At 35.8% G+C, this 21,538-nt stretch overlaps 1 long non-coding RNA gene across 1 annotated transcript in view; it reads left to right on the top strand.

The window, feature by feature from the left end:
• Nucleotides 1–21,538, top strand: part of LOC113959612 — a 52,236-nt gene that overhangs the window by 26,900 nt on the left and 3,798 nt on the right. The window lies entirely within an intron of this gene.

Below are 21,538 nucleotides of genomic sequence, written 5' to 3'. Positions count from 1 at the left end.
TTGCTTACTGGCAATATATGGTATACCAAGTTAACAATATTTTCATATTACTTACCCTTTTGAGTACATAAGCTTTGTTCAACAAGATAGAAAATGTTTTTCAACTTTCATTTAGACAGTAAACCTCATACAAATTTTGTTTAGTGATACTCTTTCATTAAAATGATTTCTAAGAAAAAAAATGAGGACTATTTAATGTTTGTTTTTGTTTTTTTTTTTCACCAAGGAAAACAATACTGAGAACAGCAGAAATTGTTTATCTGGAGTATAAAAAGCTTCTCTCCTCTTAGGAGATGTAAATGCCTTTTGTTTCATCATATCAACAAATTTCTCTTCTCATGTTGTGAAGTATAGTTTGTTTATGGCTTCCGGTGCAGAAAATGATTTTGAGATGCCGTTTAAGCAGTAAGCCTGTAATAGTTTATTATGTTGTGAATTTCCATTGCTCATTCCTCCTGTGCAGGTAATGACTTTGGGGGCAGAGAGTGAAATTAAATTCCCCATTGAGTAGATAAACACTCATTTATTACTGCTTCTCTGGGTGCCAAATTATAGGATAGTTGATAGTGAGAACCTCCATCAGTTTTTAGCCTTTGACTCCAGATGAGAGAGGTAATCACATGACTCATATTGCCTCAGAAGGAAAAGCTCCTCTTCTGAAAGAGTGGTTGAAAGACTGTTGCTGCATTATTAATAAAAAACAGAGGCAATACAGAATCCCTGATGTCTCAGGATGATGAGGTGAGACTTTGAATTGTCCCATAGGAAATGGTTTTATTTTATTTATTTTCTTCCAACAAGTTTTGCATTTCCTTTGTTGCCACAGGCAGCTGTAAGGCTTTCATGTATAGAGTACAAAATGCAAATAGCAACTCTACAGTTGATAAGTGGTTGGAAATGTTTAGTGCCACAGAATGGCAAACCTACTTGGAAGGTGTTGTCTCATACATACATTTCTATTTTGTAGTACATCTGCTAAGGCTTCCTGGGTACCTTTGACTAGTAAGAGTGCTTGTGCTCTTCTAATGTCACAGTGATGGCAATATGGTATGGTAAAATACTTGGGAGAAGTATCAAAATAGAGTAGTATTGCTTCAGTGAGGAAAAAAACTCACTGTTGCTAATCACATAGGTGAAGGGTATGCAGTCAGAGGCTCAGTGTTTCATTTAATGATGGATGACATAATTAAAAAGTGTATTTCAAAATTAACACTAAGGACTCACCTATGTTTAATGTGTAATCACTTTTATTTTGGTGATTTAGATTCAGTGCTCCAGCAGCCCTGCCTTAGGAAGACTGACTATCAAGTTTACCTGGCAATGTTTAACAAGAGCCAGGGGAGCAATGACATCTAACCTGTGTGAGATATGAGAAGCAAGAGAATTCCTCCAATCTAGAACACCCCTGCTTATAGCTCACTGATAGTCACCTCTTTGAAAAGGAACTAGTTATCTTCATTATATTTTGCATTTATTTCTTGCTTAGTGGATTTACCTTTTTTTGGGTGTATGAACACATAATGTTTAGTTTTGTGCCCCTGATTTTGCATAGCAACTCAGAATGGGTGTATGTGAAATGTCTGTCAACCTACTAAGTGCTTAGTTAACGAAATAATACCTTTTATGCCTTGGATAGGTGATGTAATGGTGGAAGGGTAAGTCATACCGCAAAATAGAGTGCAAAATTTAAATTAATGAGATTTGGGTTTTGGGCTTTTTTTGGTTCAAATGATTTTAAATTAGACAGATATTTGTCTTTATTGCCCATTCAAGAGTTTTATTAGAAAAAAGTGCTGAGGGACATTTTTAATTGAAGAACAGCAGCACTCAGCCAGTGTTAAGTGCAGTAAGCAAGTACCATTTGTGTATGTTGGCAGTGGAGAGGATAGCTCTGTGAAAGTTAACAGTGTGTTTGTAGTTCCTTATTGTACTTTAGATGATCCATGACTTTCATGCAAGACTGAAGTAAGATCAGCCAGGAGGACCATCATCTTAGAGAACTTTACCCAAACCCACAATTTTAAAGAATTAGTCTGTTGAAAAAAAGATTTGAGATTCAAACACATGAGAGGTTGATGTGAAGAGGAAAATAATAAACTGTCCTCTTTGTCTGTGGGGAACAGGAAAAGAATAATAATGCTTTTTAATGCTAGTGAGGGAGATTTAAATTAGACATTAGGGAAACCATTATAAATGTAAGGTTAGTAAAGGACAGCAGCTGATTGATTAGAGATGCTGCAGCATCTCTGTTGGTGATTCTGGGAATGAGTTAGGCAAAATTCTGTCAGAGGCAGGTTAATGATCCTTGTTTGGAGCAGTGGGGTGGCGAAGACGGTTTGTGGCATGCCCACCCACCCTGCCTAGGCCAGCTCCATTTTTATACTGTGGTTGGGACGCAGTAAGGTTAAAAACTTTGAACTGCAGTGGCTTCTTTACCCTAATTTGTTTTATGATTTTATGTATTATTTTACTCTTGTCCGGGTATAAGATAAAACTTAAATATACTTTTGATCAGCAAGTTTCCACACCTTTCTTTTCCTGAGGAGGGTGTTAAAAGAAAATGCAGCATGTCTATTTAATACTATATAAACTCTGGTTTTGTGTTATTTGGCAGTGTTCTTTGTTCATATGTTGAGAATGAGGTATTTTTCTCATACTTTGAAATAAAAATTACATATTGTCATTGAGTAAAATTGTATGCCAGAAATTTATGGCTTAACTTCCATTTTTATTTAAGGAAGACTTGTGGAAATTAATTGAATGGGGGTTTGCAAAATGCCCTTCTGGGTTTTTTGGATATAGGAGCATAAACAAATAAAGTCTCTTTTATTCTGAGTCTATGCAGCATTACGTAATTTGCCACATCAATATAAACTTCTGATCTCTAGGGAAGGTGTTATTTACAGTAAAATCCTATGATATTCAAAGTAATGTAATGGTCACAGCTGATGAAGACATTGTTTTCTAGAATGGATGGTAAAGTTCATCGAAGCATTAAAGAGGGTATTCTTGGTATCTCACATGTAGATACAGTCTATGCGCTTGAATAATCAGCAGAGTCATTAGAATGTCTGCCTGTAAGAATACTAGTCTTGGTGGTGAGAAAATAGAAGTATTTCTTGCTCATCATTGTCTTTCTTCCCTATTTTTCTTAGTATCTGACCTTTCATGGTTAAATACTAATTCGCTTGACTTGTAGTTTGCCTTTCCATTTCTTCTTTTTGTTTCAGTTCAACAGCAGGAACAGACAAATAGTATTGGAGCCCCAGTGATGTATTTTCACTGAATGATAATAGAATTTAACTGACTGATATTATAGTCCTAATGAATTTTATTTACAGTATTGAAGATTAGAAAAGCACTTTCTAACAAAAATCAAATTATTGTTTTTCACAAGTACTTGTTCCAGTGTGTTCTTAGATTTGGAAAAAGACCAGTGCGAAGGTCTATCAACATTTTTTATTTAGGAAAAATTTTAATTGTGATCTCAGACTTCAAAAAGATCCATGATCTTACTGAGAGCTAAAATAGTGGCATATATGGCTTCTGCTTCTCTTCAGTCTCTTCTTTGAAAAGAACAATTAAAACTGTATTTTTGCTGCTACTGTCACAACACTGTGGTTCTATGACAATTTTAAAGGGGGAATTTGCTTTGAGTCCAACAGGATGGGGCTGAAGTGCTACACATGAGAGAAAATATATTCTAGTGGGTTTTTAATAGATTTTAAAAAAACACTGTTTGTCTTACAGAAACAAGTAAAGGGCCTCCTGTGACACATAAGATTTTGTAAGCACACTGAACTGGCAATCAGCTAATCTCTAGTGTCAGAACGATATCAGTAATTGGATCCCCTATGAAACAACAGGAGTCAGTGGTGGGTGGATTGTTTCTTTGCAGTGCAGTGCAGGCAGCTGAGTGCTCCCGTGCTCAGCTGTGAGGTTGTGGGAGCATGATTGCCACAGTATCAGGAGAATTGAGACAGGTTTTTAATTACCGCTTTATTGAATTATTTGGTATTATTTCTTGCAAGTGCGCAATGAAGCACCATGTGAGAATACTAATTTCTACTAGGTTAATCATGGGTAGTAGCACTTCTGTTGCATACTTGTAGCCTGCTTTTGTCTTTTAGTTTTATAGTAATCAAGAGAGATACCACTTCTGCATTTCTATACTTAACTAAGGTAAATATTTGAGTCAGAAATATTATTATTAATGCGCTTGGGATAATATGATTGAAAGTCACAGGAGAGATGTCAGCTTTTCAGGGTACCACCATGGGAATACCTTGTTCTTTGAGAACAAAACAAAAAAAAAAGCAGAATATAGAAGGCAGAAGTAAGAAATAATCTTAGTTTCTGTTGTTTGTAATAAGTAGGCCTGTTTTGACTCAACTAATTATCAGAAGTCCCTGTTCTGCTGTGAGTATTTTCACCAAGAGCAATAACTCCTACAAGACAGATGTCCTGATATTTTGAAAGACTAGTTTAAATATGTATATGTATGGTTTTTTGCATCTATTTGATGTTTAAATTCATTGTAGAGGCAGTCATGATATAAGATGCTCTTTTTCTTTTTACTGCTGCAGTCTATACTTTTGTGAAATAATATAGCATATTTTTCAAACCATTTAGGGCCCTAAAAGGCTCATTTTTAATCACTAAAGTACCAAATAAAACAAACCCTTTGAAACCGTATAAAACGAGTTACTATCATTATGTATTTAGCATACTTGAACAACAACTTCAAGTGTCTGAGGTTGATTTTTTTTTCCCACCTTTGTTATAATTTTCCTTCAGCCATCACCTGCATGCTTGAATTATTGATGCTTGAATGAGTCAAAATACTTGGAATCTGTTTTACTATCGTATGCCAAATCTGGAAGACCTCAAAGTCAGTCCCTATGCAAATTATTTCCATTGAGCGGAATTGGAAATGGAGAATGTCACTGTGGGGAATAGGGAATATGTAGGCAGGGGAATACATAGAGGAGCATTTTAAGGAGGGTTTTATTTATAACTGATATTTGTGTGTTCTACATTTATATTCTATTTTTATAGCTTCTTCAGAAATGAGCTTAAGTTCAGCTTTTATTGCCCTTCCACAGTGTTAATTTGCAGATCAAAACCAGACAAACAGCAGAAGAACAGCATTGTGCCTTTTCAGTCATGTGCCATTGCTACATGCACTGTAACAACAGTAAACTGTTGTTTCATGCAGTCAAAGCAGGATTATGACTGGCTTTGTAAAGAGATCAAGGTAGAATGTTTTAAGTGCAGTAAGTTCTAATAACTTTTCAGAGAAAGGCAACATTTGATCTGATTTGGCATAAAAAAGAAGTGTATGTTTTTTCTCTTTGAAATTAATTATTCCTGTTCCAAGAACTGTTTCATGGAAGTTAGTTCTTTAAATGAAAGTATTTACTACCGGTGAAATAAAAAAACAAATCAAGCGTATTTGCGTCATTTTGTTATTTGCCTGAGTGAATGTTACACACAGAAGTAACGTCTCCCCTTGAAAAGTTCTTAAATACCTGAGTATGTCTTCACCCTAGATTCACTAGGTTGCTGGCCCTGGAGCATTGGTTCAAAGGGGAATTTGGATTTTTCCCTCTTCCTTTTCAAAACTGTTTCTCTGGTAGACTCACACACACTGTTATGTTTTGGGGTTTTTTTTTGATTGTTTCCCAACCCCTACCTCCTGTCATAATTTTCCCAATCTTAAAATGTTTTTCTTTGCTATTGTAGTTATTTGTGAGAAGGCATTATGTGCAGTATTTTGCTGCCACTTTTCCCATTGAGAGTACTCCTTTTTCAACTTATTTTGGCAGATTGAGAAATGTGATAAGATCACTGCATAGAAAATTTAGACAAATACATCAGTGCTGTCCTCAGCACTGATACTTTTCCAAATACCCTGTTTTCTTAGTTGTCTTTTTCATATTCCCCACAGTGTCAGTATCACAGTTTCAGGATCTTAATCAGATCCCAACTTCGTAGTTAGCGCTTCTCTTTTTATATGTTTGTTGGTTGGTTTGTTTTTTTAACAACATACAAAAAAAGTTTCCTTACCTCTATTTTCTTTATGTGAGAAATGCCACTTAGGTTTTACTTTACTTGGCACAAATATACATTTTTTTTCACCTGCTCTTTCTGTGGCTTGGTGTGTGAAGAGGCAGCTTCTTGATTCCCATTGCTGGGTTGCTGTGACAGGCTGTGTTGCCTAATTGGTCTCTACCATTTTCTCTATCTTTTTCTCTCCTTTACCCAGTTAGAGCAGAGCCTCACTGAGAACAACCCATGAGCTTCTGACAACCACCTCATCTGTTACCTCAAGCTGTTACTAGCAAAACAAAAGCAAAAGTCCTAATGTCGGCTTCTTGCAAGTAGCGAGAAATCAAACTGTGAATTAAACCTATTTTGCCTACATTGCAGCTAGGAAAGAAACATACGAGTGATGTTTGAGGCACAGATTGGTAGGCTTTTTCAGAATACCTAAGAGACTGCAAGTTTTTGATACTATGTTCATGTTTATTCCTCTCAGAAGAAGAAGTAATCATATCATGTCACATTTAGTAGGGTAATAGATTTAAGAACTGAATCACAAGGTAAGTATAGTGTAAGTACAGAACTCCATTCTAACACACTATATATAAGCTTTGAGCATCCTTCTGCTCTTCAAATTGAATGAGACCATACAGAAATGAGTAACTTTACCAGTGTTCAGAATAATGAAGGAAGTTAATGCTGTGATTGAATATTATATTTATCTGCTTCACTAGAATTTTAATTCAGTTTGAAAGTTATAGAGAAGCTTTCTATTCATGGTGTTTCATGACATCATTTTAATATTTTCTAGTAATCTGATGCCATCATAGAGTAGAACAGGCAACTTTTTAATGTGGAATTCAAGTTGGGAATTTAAACATATGAACATTCATATGTTTAAAGTTTTACTTTTAAAAAGTGTACTGAGCAGAATACAGGAGTTTACAATTACAGCATCTAAACTGTCATGATTCTGTCAAATCAAAATGCCCTGTAAGTGTAATATGATTTTGTTTAAAAAAATTCAGTATTCGTAATGTGAAGAAACTAACAGCAAATTAATTTCTCGTTTTCCATATATTTTCTTTTTCTTTAAAATAGATAAAAAGTTAAAGTTTTGGGGGCATCTTAATTGCATATTTCCCCGTTTAACCTGCTCACAGATCTTTGTTTATCTTGCCTTTTTTCTGAACATCTTAGGTCTATGGTTCTGGACTAAATAGTAGTCAATTAAAACCTATGTATATATTTTTATTTCTGATATAAAGTCAGCCTTAATTCCATGGCAAAGTATTTTGATCATTTTAGGATTAGATTTCTCTTTGCTACTGTGCATTCCTGATGATCTGAAGGTGAGTACTATCATTAAAAATTAAATCTTGTATGAACTATAACTTTCCATCCTAGGTTAACTCAAACTTCAGTTTACACCAGGGTAACATTCGTAGTATCCCAAACACCTCTGTTAGATTGGCACAGTTGTCCAAGTGTAGAATAAACCAACCTCGAGCTACTACAGGTTCTGCAACTGACTTGTTGGAGGATTTGCTTAGAAAAATCTGTGTCAGCATCCCTAGATATTAAGGTTTTTCCTCATATATCAGCTTATTTTATGTACACAGTAGGTAGTCCAGCCGCTGCAGCTGCACAGTGTGTCAAACACCACGAGCCACTGTGGTGGATGGCCACCAAAGTTGTTGGTCTTCAGGCTAAATACTCAGTTAACTTTAATTTTTGACTCTTTAATCTGTTCTCCCTTATCCTACAGACTTATAAAAATCAATGGAAATCATTAATAGAGGTTTCATTTAATCCTTTTTGACCTGACTTCAGGTAGCTTGCATGTGTATGTTACATATAGATTAAAAAAAAAAAATCCCAAGGTACCTAGATTAAAGTTCATTGATAACTTGGTTTAATTGCAGCTTTTTCAAATTTAACTTTGAAAAAGATTTAGGCTGAAAAATTTGGAAAGTGTGCACAATTGAATTTTAATTATGGCCACTAAGGATTAAGTCTACAGGTGCTAAATTTCTTAGCTATTTTAAAATACTTTAATTACTAATTATACCTGTACAGAACTATTTTTTTAATTAATGTGAATCTGCAATTAAAGGATACGGTGTATTTTTCACGTATTTCAGTTGACTAAATGGCTTGTAGCAGCTTACAACACCAAAAGTAACTTCATAATTCTCTCAATATTTTGTCAAAGTTTACTAAGTTGTGGGTTTATTTAGCATCCCTGTGTTTAAAGAGTTAAGTTAAGATCTGAAATCACTTTCTTCAGAAAGTGAGAGAGGTGACAAAGTGCAAAGTATTATCTCCAACCACCAGTGGCTACTTCCTCCATCTCTCTGTTCTCTAGGAGGATCTGAGGTCGTACTGACAGATCCCTCTGGATGGACACAAGGCAGCAGCAGATGAGCCCTATGAAGTTTGTCCTTTTTGTTCAGTCATAGTGGTTGTCTCCAGCTCACCTCTGTGGAGGCTGGTGGGAGCAGAGCAGGGCAGAGCACGGTGAAAAGCAGGCCTGGACTTGGCAGCAACAATAGTTTGAAGGTTTTATGTGAAGTCAAAAAGAGAAGCTTAGGGAGGAGATGGGAGTGTTGCCTAGCCCATTTTGTCTTCTGACAAATGCCTTCCTGCATTTCTAGCTAGTCAGTGCAGGTAGTTTCCTTAAAAATCAAAATGGGTAACATTCTGGTGTACATCATAGAATATGCAGCAGACAGACAACTTTCATGACCTTTTGACTTCATATCTCTTAACCAAATGAGAAGTGCTAGCACACTTCATAGCAGGAAGGAAAACAGAACTAGGACAACTTATTCTTTGCTAGAGGTCATCACTGCTGCCTTTAATCACTCATAGCTGTGGGTACTTGTGATCACCTTTTCTTTGCTGTTATTCTGTAAGGAGGTTTAAGGTAATGTCCCTCAGAAAAACCAGAATAGAAATAAATCCTGAATGAGGATCCATCCAAAGATTTCTCTCATAACTAAATCATCTAGTTTTTAAAGGGCATGTTATGCAAAGTGGCTATCGTAGTTGTTTTTGGAAATGAAGGTAAGATTTTGAGAAGAAATTAGAAGATTGTTTATATTGGTGATGAGTTTTCTTCAATACTGTATGAACCCTTGTTTGCTGATCAGTTGGGTTCTTTTGCAAATATGAAGGTAGGGGAACAAGATGATTCAGAAGAAAAGTTGTATGGTATAAAGCCTTCTATTTCATACTAGAAACCAGATCCAAACTCAACTAGTAGTGATTCAGTAGTTAACACTTTTTTGGGTCAATAGCAAAATGAAAAATTGAGATGATACCTATTTGGTATTTTTGAAAAACTCTTTTCCACCTGAAGCAAAATATATTTGCTGTTGCTAATAAACATTGGAGTTGCAAAGGAAGTGAAGCTGAAGGCATTTTGTAAGGCATTTGATTTGTCTCTATTTAATGGTCATGACTGGCACTTGTGGTAAATGAGGCCAGATGCTAGATGGAAAGTCCCCTGTTCAGGCTGCATTTAATTTTTATTTTTAACCTTTCTTCCTGTATTGTTTATACCAGTGTACTCTTTTTATAACTTCAGTGGATGTAGGATCATGACCTTGCATCTTAATTTTATTGAGTCTTATTGGAAAAAGACAATAGACCCTGAAAATATTTCATATGTCAGAGGAAACACATTACATTACGATTGTGTTTAGAGAATAAGGAAGAAGGTTTTGAAGTGGATCATAATTCCTACAGATGGTATTTGCATTAATATCAAGTGCTAGAAATGTTTACATAATATAATTCTCTCTTGATGACTGGGAAGAATAGTAAAGATGGAAAGTGTTTCCTAGCCATCACTGTTACTTGTTAATCCATTCTATGAGTACAGCAGAATTTGTGGCTGGTCATATGGAAATGATTGAAAAATGTCTGTGAAATTAGGAAAAAAATCTGAAAATTTACCATGTTCAATAAAAGCTCATCTAATTTTAATGTATGCTGTGGGTTCAAATTTATGTCCCTTTGTCAGTAAGCTAATCTGAAAGAGTTTAATTGGGAAATACCTATTACCCTTTTCCTCAGTGGGACTGAGCTTTCAAACCTATTCAAATTTATCATCAGTCTTGTACAAGTTATCTTAGAAAGCCCAAGGAGAAATCAATGGGATTATTTCCCTCAGGGTCCACCATACTGATTACAAAAATATCCATGCTTAATACTGAGTATATGCTTATATCTTCGCAACTGATCATGAAACAGATTCACTGTATACATTAATGTAGAGCCAATGATATTGCAAACGCTTACAGTGCTGATAAATTTTGTAATGGCTTGCATTTACATCAAACTGTGCTTTGCACTTCTGACAAAAATACATATATAACTTCCAGGGCATAACATGTGCATTTATTTTTTCACCTCATGTGCAAATCTGACGTATCAGACTTGATGGTGTATAACAGAACATCTCCCATTTTGAACTCGCTCTACTAACACTCTGTCATCTTCTGTGATAACCCTTTACCTTTCCTAGGGTGAATCACAAATGTTTGCAGTCATGCAGAGCATAAGTATAAATGTCGACAGTGTCATGCAACACTGATTTCTTGTCATTCCCACCAGCTGCACGATCCTATAATGTACAATAGCAGCTGGAACCCATACAGTTGGCTTTTGGGATATCCTATGTTAGTGTTACAAAATTCCTATAGAACATGATATCCCTTTTTTATTATTGCTTTTTTTTAAGAATCCAAAACCCTCTTTCAGTATTACTGTTTGCCTTCCACTAGACTTGCAAAATTGTGAGTAATAATGTCTCAATAGAAGTTTATTTTCCTTTTCTGGTTTAGCTTAATTTTTTCTGTGGTGGAAACTTGACCCGATTCTCAGGTTGAAGGTCAAATTCCTTTACAAATGAGGACAAAATTAGATTAAGTTCCCTATTTTTGGAGAACCTCAATAGTGTTAACAATTATTCCTTTCCTATCTTAAATTTCTGATGCCATCAGAAAGGAGTGCTAGCACCATTGCCATCAGAAAGGAGTGCAATAGTCACACAGGAGACTTTTAATTCACAAGGGTGCTTTTAAATCCATAACAGAATGATGAAGACAGTAGGAGACACAGATTTTCCCCCATGTCCTCCTTATTGTAGACCTCTATTACCTGGTCTTATTTAAGTTTTACGGGCAAGGAGGTGTTAAATTTTGCACTTCTGTTCTCCTATGTTTGAACAAGAGTCTGTCTATGTAAAATTGCTGACATCTTTAGCATCTCGTTCTTTTGCCCAAGAATGCTATTTTGTACATGATAAAAAACTGTTCCTCTTACTGAGGCTCATATGCCAGGCTTGCTTGCAGTCTCTAGAATTAGAGCATGAACATATCACCACAAGCAATCAGCTGGTTGCCTTCTTAGGCATTTACGTACGTTTGCTTCTCCTTGGCCCGGTGGATACCTGAGGTTTTAAAATTCATGCTCTTAGAGCTTGCTGGGAACTGCAGGCAGGTTGCTGAAGAGGGTGTCCCATTTATGTCCAACCCAGAATTATGAGGATTTCTTGGAAGAATGGAATTCAGAAAGTGATGCAACAGAAGTCCAAAGCTGGGTGCCCTGTGCTGCTTCCTGCTGTGGCCAGTGTGTTGTCTCTGCAGTCAGTGGTACTGATGCTCTCCTGGAGGGATGGATAACTACAGCTTGCTTGTTTTGGATGCTGGGTTTATCAAGCCCTGCTACTTAAAAGCATTGTTTATTAAACCAACCAAACAAGGGAATTAAACAGATTATAGGCTTATCGTAGAGCAAGTAAAAGACAGAAAGCGTGTAATTGGAAGGTGGAGTGTTTTGACAGCTTCTGCAGATGGCAGTAGACAGAAGGGAGGATTGTGTTCCTAAAGTGTAACTTTTTATTAATAAGACTCAAATAATTCTAGCAGCTCTTTTTTGAGGGTATTGTATTCGTCCTGAAAAGTATCACTGGATTTCTTTCTAGGCATTGATTATGAAAGTCTTACTTGGGCTTTTTTTTTTTTTATTATTCATGATACAGAATGTTTTCTGAGCAGTACTATTGTGCAGTTTATGTGGTAATTTTTGAAGCAATGCTCTGATTTGTTTTTGCAATGCAGTGGTCTCCAGAAGGATCAGGAATTCAGTATTGCCTCAGAGACTTTGCACTATTTTATCACTCAGCAGTGTTTTCATATTCAGTATCATCTCTGAAGCAAAATATCTAAATAGATTGTTTCAAAATACTTATTTTTCAGAAAGTTATATAAACATAAAAATATTACAGTGAAGGATTTATTTTTTACATGCTTTTGGCTTTTGCCTTTTAAAAATCAAAAGGATTTCCTTAGGGGTTTGCTTGTCTAAATCTCTTTTCTCTCCAGCATATGAAATGACAGGCTATACAAAGTGCCCAAATATTAATTTTTGTGACATGTCTGTATATTCATCTGTCAACCTTCAGTGAATTTTCTGGTTTTCTATTAGCTTGTCCCAAACTGCTGGCAAGCTAAATTTCTCTAACAGACATCAATTCGCTGCATTAAATTCCTATTCTATCCTGCAAGACGTATTGATTATTTTTTTCTTAGCAAAGTGACAAATACCATTTTCATGACAATAATAGAGATTGATTACAATTTTATGGAACAGAGAAGGAGCTGATATTGCTGAGAGAACCCTGGGGCTTATAAAAAATTGGGGAAAAAAATCATTGAATTAATAAAGAAATTAATTATTTTATCTGTTGCTGATAAAGCTGAAGCATTTTTTATATGATGCAAACTACAGTAAATGCATGATCATTGCTGCAGTGAGGCAAATTTAAATGCATTTATAACATCTGGTGCCTGAAATCACTTGCAGAAATACTGGTAATCCAATTTGAAGAGCTTTGACTATGAAATCTATAAGATTTCAATAATTTTTTCAATGCATTTAGGTATGCATGATCACATATGCGTGATCATGCTGTGCTATCTTGATCAGTGGAAGCTGAACCTGGAAGACTGAGGAAATATTGTAGGGGTTCATGTAGTTCGTTCTTTAGGTTCTTTTTTCGTTCATTTTCATTTGCATCTCACATTGTCTCTTTTGCTGGAGATATAAACTGCAGGTCGAGCTCCTTTACTCTTGCTCTCGCACCTTATCCACTCTTTAAATGAAGCTGGATGGAGAGACAGTGAGGTTTGAAGATAAGACTCGAATATTTGAATTTGCCACAGAGTTTGTTTATTCATGACATTGTATCAAAACAAATTATAACAATGGAATTTATGCAGGGTAAAACAACATATACAATTTACATTTTCTTTTATATATTGTTTATAATTAAAAAAAACAAAACCTCTTAATGGACACTTTCTTATAGACAGGGTTTTCTATGTGTGATATGACTGTAAAACTCACCTTAAACAACCATATATCAATTTTAATACTTTTTTTTTTTACTTCAGAATATATTTTCCTGATTGATGTATAATTGAAAAACTAAGGCTAGAGTATGATGGATGTTAGACTTTCAAACAAACTGGAAGGTAGGACAGAGAAAAAAACCCATCATACTGATAATTATAGTCCCTGAAATGACACTTGATTTTGCGTTTAGTTTATTTTATGATTTTCTCATCAAGAAATATGAAGAACTACATTTTTAGTCTAGGAAGAGATATTCAGCAAAGTCAGCTTACAGAGATAAACCAGAGTAGTATGCAAAACTAACTAATTCTGTAGCTCCTGTACATGTAACATGTCAGTATGACTTGGAAAATTTTAGTCCTTCCTCCATAAAAAAAGTTATAAATAATCACAGTTCTTATTTAGTGTTGAGCCAAACATAAGCCTGGTTTGAGGCCAGACACAGCGAAGTGTTTCAGAATTAGGTATGAGGGCATTCTTTTTGCTTTGTTTAGCATACTTACAAAAACTTCAGTTGTTTTTTTTTCTTAAAATTCCAGGTTAACTATAAAGCTGAAAATGAATTTTTTTTTACTTGAAAGAGTGAAACGATGTATTGTTTGCCTTCTGCTAATTCTGTATACACATATGTAGGAAAAAATGCAGAGCAATAGAGCTGGGGATATAGTATTCAAATAAAAAAGCAAAACAAATAAATGAGTACCTACATCCCACTGTGAAACTTTGCATAGGAGCTTAGTGGTTAAAGTAACAATAGAGACAGTTTCTGCATTTGACTTATCATGAGCTTCCGAACTGTTCACATACTTCTCTAAAATTTTCAGCTGTAAACTTTCAGTGTAAAACTTATTTCAAGAGTGTATGTAAAACTGTCCCAGCCAGAGAAAGTAAAATGATGGCCTCATTATAAAAAAGAATGTCTATGACCTTTTAAATGACAGCTGTAGGACCAAAACAGCTGGATAAACAGGTTGAAATTTTTCAAGGTGGCAGTTCTCTCTCAGGAGACAAGTCTTTGAAATGTCTCTATGAAAACAGTTGTGATTCAGTCTGAAGGTAGTGTGGTTTGCCCAGAGGTGGTAAAGCTTCAGTGATAGTATGTCCACCAGGTTACTCAGAAGAGCAGTTGGCTCAGTCTCTGCTTACACATCTTACGCTATTTTTTCAGGATGTGCACCTGAGATTTGCAGGAGTCCTGGTATCGTTCACTGTTGGCTGTGAATTGTAAAACATTGGGCTTCCTCTTGCCTCTTTTACAGTGTGCTAACAAGCATATTTATGCCCCGAGAATTCAGGCAGTTGACATTGTTAGTGATTTAGGAGCAGTCTCACTTTTCCCTAGGATTTCTTCTTGGAAAGAAAGCTCTGTCCAAGTGGGATTGAGGGGTTGCAGTTAGACTTACGTGGAGCTGATGAGGATCCTATGATTCCTTAGAGCAGCCACAGTGCTGCACAGGTGTGAATGCTCTGTCACTAGTGACTCCTTTGGTTCTAAACAGGTGGAATTGCATTTGTGGGAAGCTGCTGCTGTTCAGCCCTTAAGCACCCACATTACTTTTATATGGAAGCAGTGGAGAAGTCTTGGTGCAGCAGCCCCCCAGAGTAGCCTTGGAGCAGAGAATGATCAGGGATACCCCCATTTCCTGCTGCATACTTCAGCGTTGCTCCTTAAAGCATGGTGAATGCGGGCTCTGTGGTAAACATGGGCATGGTGAGCTCACTGTGGTACTACCTGGCTGACCTCTCGCGGTGTGCTTTAGCATCTGATTTAGACTACATCCACGATGCTGCTGTCTGGAACTGTATAATATCTTCAGTGATGTATTTCACTGCTGTTTTCTGGTACAAAATGCTGAGTTCAGAGGAGTTCTGGCAACAAACGGTGTGCTCATAACAGTGTTGTGCTTCCACACCATTTTGTGAAGCAGTAAAGTTCAGTAGCCATAAAATGGCATCAGAAAATAGTTAAAATGTGCTCTGTGACTTTTTGCTGGAACAGAAAATTAGCCTGATTTGTTTATAGCAAAGTAATTCTATTTGACTGTGCAAGGCTAGGCAAATGCTTAGAAAAGTTGTTTTAAATATTATCCACAGCTTGAACATATGCAATCAGAAGTAATGTATTACCAATGAAACAACTCATGAAATTCCTCATAGGAATACAGGCTGAATTTTGTTATAGTGTTCTCGTTTTGGCTTGGTGTTCTGAAAGCAGCACTGTAGACTTTCTGCTTAAGACTCTGCTCCGCAAATTCATATTTATAACTAATTTTGGAAATGTAATGAGAGAACATGCATGTTTCTTATTTTAATTTCCACTTTGAAATATAAATTGATCTGAAATCATTAAAACTGAATATAACGCTTGAATGTGATTGATGATTAAATTATCATTGCATTTGCTAATTTTTTTTAATATCCTGGTTTTGTAGTGAAATCTTTAAGTATATAGCCAGATTAGGGACTGTGGGATGAATACCTACTTTCATGCAGTCAGCGAAGGACTCTTAAATCAGTCTCTGGAGTTATTTAACGGTTACCAATTACTCCTGCATTGTAAACAATCAAAGTGCTTGTATCTGCAGGCAGTAGATAACCTGAAAATCAAATAGATCAGCTCTGCCCAGATCCTTGAGGAGATTGTCCTGTCAAGTAAAACAAGTATAAAAGATGTGATTGTAAACAACATTTGTGGGACAAGCAGGTTAGTAACATTAATTTGAAAAATAAATAAAGAACCACCTGTAGCAGGCAGTTGACATTAGGTGTACATCTTGCAGAAAGCAAAGCCTTAAGAAACTTGTGAGTACGTATATGGTCAATGGGCTTTGCTTCCTGATTGTGAGGGCTTCCTCCATCTGATCCTTCCTTTCAGTGGTGTTGAAAACCTTTGCAGTTCGGCTTCTTTGAGTAATGAAGTGACTGCTAGCCCTATATTTTTCTTTCTTTTGTAAGGGTTGTGTTTATGGCTAAATGCATGTCATAGGGATTTTTCTTTAATATGAGAATTAATGAATTAATTAAATGTAATACTGTTATTAACAACTTTTTTCTAGTTTTGTTTCTTTTTACCAATGATAAGAGAAAAGAAACTAATCATTACCTAGAAATTTTGATTGAAATATCTCCATCAGTATCTATTAAGTAGATGAGAAAAATGAAGATTTTTATATAACGTCAGTTTAAATGCCATCAGTATTAGGAATAATACAACTTTTAGTGACCATTACACTTATTCCCACAGCACTGAAGTTATTAGAGATTTGGCCGTTTAATGTAAATGCTGGAATACCAAAAGAGCTTCCAAACCAGTAATATTGTGACAGATAATTTCACTGAGAATACTAGGCTGACACCAGTATATGTGGATGATTGTGTTCATAGTCTAAATACTAAGCTTTTTCTTTTATTTCAAGGGAAAGGATGGTGATAACAATTTATTTATAGTCATTTGTGATGGAAATATTTGGTAAATAAAAGAAATGGAGGGAAAAGAGCAAATCTGTTAGCTGCTGTTTTCTTGTATTGACTCTTTTTTTTTCCTCTTAAAGATAGCTATTTAGTCCATTAGTGGGTTTCTTTCCCCTTCCAGGCTGGCTTCCTGTAGATTTCACTGTGGAGTAGCAGGTGTACAATTCCAAAGTGTCTTTACAAGTGGCTCAGCAGGGCTTCCTGTGCCATACATTCACTGGAGACAGCTCATCTGTTTAATCCTTATGTTTTAGTCAACCTTTCTTATTATGCGGACAGGGCTCCCATGCTCAGCTGGATTTTGACTCTCAGAACGAATTGATGGAGCTCTTTGATCTTTGCTGTGTATTGCATCTGTTTCATCTTTCATCTTAATGCGTGATCTTCCTAACTCCTAGCTAGCACTTTATTTTGTTTATTTTACTGTTTTCCACTTGAGTCCATCAATTTTATTTTGTTCTTTTTGGCATGCCTTTTTATTTTCAATGAACTTGATCACACAGCTTTAATATTATGATAATTAAGTTGATATGGATATTTAAAACACAGGCAAAGACTCAGGGAGCCATGTTGTTTTTTTAGGTTGGCACTTTGAGTTTTAGGGCCTTGATCAGAATCCATAAAAGCAATTCATGTGATTTCTTGGAAACTTATGGATAACTGTACTTAGTATTTGTGATAAATAGTAGAAATGCCAAAGAATCATAGGAAATGACAACACATAGATTTGGAGTAGTCTGCTACTGGGTATTGACACCTGAACTACAGTGGCATTGAGCAGTAGTTTGCAGAGCTGGTATAATGCAGAATTTTCTTGAGGTATATCACCTTGACAACCTGACACATGAGCATATATTTAAGTTCATCTCTTCTAAATTCTTGTTAAAAATTAAGCAGCTCCTTAGGAACTCTTAAGCAGTAATGCTTTTCCTTAACTGTGAGTTTATTCTGCTCTAGGCAGTTTTGATTTAGAAACGTTCGAAATTCCATGTTCTAACTCAGTTAAATGCTGAGTTACAGTTACATTTTGTGTTATCTTTTGTTTGTTTGTTTGGTTTGGTTTTTTCTTTTGTTTGTTTCGGGTTTTGTTTGGTTTTTTGTTTGTTTTGTTTTTTTTTTTGTTTTACCACCCCTAAGCTTTAGTATGACAACTAGCAAGGGATTACTCCTTTTCAAGCAAAACCAGTGAGTGAACAATTTTGGCTATACTTTTTAGTTGAAACTATCAAAACAGCATTTTCTGGTGGTACCATTGATTCCTGTACCTATACAATAGAGTCTAAATTCTGTCCTCAAAAAGATTTAAGTCAGTGTTCAGTTTTGAGAGTAGCAATTTAATTTTTCTCATGATCAATAATGCTACAGTGGCAAGACCATTTTCAAGGGAGCAAAGAGGTCTGCAACAGCTAAAGTTTTGAGTCTTTGCTCATAAGAGGTTTGATTTCAGTGCAGTCTGGCACCTTACATGTTTGGCATACTCAGAGCTATACACTATTTTGCTGCACATACCGGTCATATTTTTGTCTTAGAAACCCTTTGGGGGTACCCAACATTTGGACATAGAGCATTTAAAAAAAAAAATTCTTTCTTTGGATAGGGCTCCTTATGCAGAACTTCCACCTCCCTGTTTGGTGAGGTAAAGCCTGGGGTAGTTGATTCTTATATAATGGGGAAACCTCTGCTTAAAAATGGAGACACATCCTCTGGTGGTGCTTCACTGGTGAACTACATATGACCCATTCAGTCACATTACAGGGGAATCTTTTAACAGCTTTTTGCAAATACCATCTTTATAAGTGAAAAAAAAAGTATAAACAACTAATTTTGGAAACAGCAACATTTTTACTTTTGAACTTGTTAGGCTTGATTTCAAAGGAACACAGCACCATTGCCTCACAAAATTACTTATGTTAGGCTTGATTTCACTGTGGCATAGGTAGATAACACTGTTCCTATTGATAATTTCTGTGATGAAAAAGGAAAAGGACCTCAAACTGATGTGATACAGTTACATCTGCTGCAAAAAAAAAAAAAAAATTTGGTAATTTTTGCATGGTATAATAAATATCTTCCCCCGAACATAAAAACAAACAAAAACCCCAAACCCCAAGCTATGGTTTACTTACTGTTAGATTTCTTTTTTTAGGTACTGCTTGATATAAGATAAATTTAGAATTTGAAAAAAATTATTTCTGACCTGGTTTCCTTGGCCTCCTTGTTATCCTCTTTTTGTTTTTTTTTAATTTGCCTTTGGAGCTATTGCCTTTTTACTACTCTGAAATGAATCAGGTGTAAAATATTATCTGCCAGGAAATTAACTAATTGTATTGAAAGAAGCTCATTAAGTGAATTTATAAAGTTATTAAAATCCTGGATGCCTGTGTTGGGCGGTTTCACAATTTGAGACCTGTCTTCATAGAATCCAGGCCAAAAATGTAACTACATTAACACTATACTTTTTTTTTTCTTGTCAAATTAATTATAAACAGACAATTTTAGTGTTCAATGTTGCTGGATTTTTTTTGCTGTCGGTTGGGTGTTTTGGCTTATGTCACTTTGATTGGATCACTGAAGCTACAACCTTTCTAATTGATCACATACCAGAGTTTGTTTCTGCCACATTATTGGTGTTTTACGTGTTTCAATTTTATTCAGACAAAATGGATAATTTTGTGAGACTGCTTCAGGTGTAAGTGCAATTTTTATTTTGGGGAAAAATATAAAATGACACATTAAACATAAGTACCATATAATCTAAAGAGATTGTGTTGCTGTAACATGGCAGTATGTTTTCTCCAATGTATTTTGTGTCTGTTGTCTCCAGAACAAGCATTTGTTTAATTTAGTTGTTATTTGTGTTCTATGTGTGTGTCTGTCTGCCATCTTAGTTTCAATTTACTGCAGGTGAGAACTTTTGCATATGAGATACCTTCAGGCTGCAGAAAAGGCTTTTTAATCACAAAATTGGGAAGAACTTTACTGTAAAATAGTGCAAAGCTTGTCTTCAGAGAAGAACTATTGCTAGCTCCTGGAGCCATGATGCTCAGATGCCTCACTTGACCAAGTGAGGGGCTCTTTAGGAAGGTGCTTTATGTATCAAAAATATCTTTCCATTAAGACAATGCAAGTTTTTTTATTGTCTTATGTTTACGGAATGATACAAATCCTGCCACCCCCCCGTCCAGAATTGTTAGTCTAAATGTTAATGAATTACTTGCCTTTTTAAAAAATAGGCAAACAAAACAAAAAATTAAGACAGAATTATTTTTTGTAGATTTCAGCTCAGTCTTAATTTCTTATTCACACAAACCTTCCTGTTTTACTGATATATTGTCAGTTATTTAACTGTGCACCCTTCGTACTGATTTTTGTCATTCTGTTACACAGGATAACTGTATTGAAATTCTTGTCATGTTTGTTAACTTCCGTGCCATGTGTGGGCAGAAGTTGGGAGTGTACATCAGGAAAGAAATTGCTCCTTGCTTGCCCTTGCATTCTTCCTGGATACCTGCTACTGGCCATTGTCAAAGGCAGGATGCTGGTGTCTGAGCCAGTGTATATATTCTTACTGGTCAGTTTAAGAAGAGGTATGTCTGACTGCTAGTGTGGGTAGCAGAATAGTAGAGCTTTGGTGCAAGAAAAAAGGAGTAGCAAGGAAAAACAATTCACAGCTTTCAGGCTCATCTGCATCTGGTCATAGCAGTCCTTTAGTTCATGTCTACTGACAATATTAAAGTGGGATAAAACTGGACCTGTTTATCATGATCTGGGTGGAGAAATGTCATGTTTCCCCTTCTTCTTTCTTTCTTGGTTCCTAGAATATAGGCAAGAATTTTTTTCTTGCAATGCATTAATATTTCACCTCTGTTCATTCTGTACTAAGGATTGACACAACATGTGGCCTCTTCACATCTGCCTCATGGCGCTTCCCCCTCAAGAAGCTATGTGTGACCTTTGCAGACATTGTTCTGCACTGTGAAATTTTATTATTTCATTCTTTTCAGTGGAATACACATGCAGTTTATTATGCAGGCTGTCTTGATTTGCGCTGCTAAAAATAAAATTGAAAAGAAAAAATATCCATGACTATTTTAGATGCATACGATGTGCCAAAATGAGAAACTATACCATAAGCTCTCTGTCTGTAGTTACATATACTCTTTCTTGGAGCTAGGGAGGAATTAGTGAGTGAGAGGGTCAGTGTGTCACCAAGCCTTCAAAGCTCCTGATTTCAGGAAGAGATTCACTGCAGACAGATGTCGCTCCTTGGACCTGGGCTCTGCTATGTGTTCCCCTAACAGTCTCCCTGAGGACTGGCATCTGTGCACCATCTAGCACTGGCTTTTTGCCCTTGTGTTGCACCTTTCCTTCTCCTAGTTTGTGTGTTGTAGTACAGTTGACCATATAGGCTCCTTATTAATTAGCAGCTACTGAGCATTAAAAGTTAATTTAAAACCCACTGGATTGCAATGTGAAGAGTGTTCCTTTCATTACATTGTTCATTATTTTAAATGTATAATTTACATATATTATTGTTTAATTTCATCTAATTTTTAGTTACAGGGTACTAAATGGAAGATTTACAGGATTTATG

Source organism: Corapipo altera, unplaced genomic scaffold (assembly GCF_003945725.1).
Source record: "Corapipo altera isolate COAL_440 unplaced genomic scaffold, ASM394572v1 1, whole genome shotgun sequence".
Classification (NCBI taxonomy): Eukaryota; Metazoa; Chordata; class Aves; order Passeriformes; family Pipridae; genus Corapipo; species Corapipo altera.
Note: the sequence above shows the minus strand (reverse complement) of the source record. Positions and strands in the feature narration are given on the sequence as shown.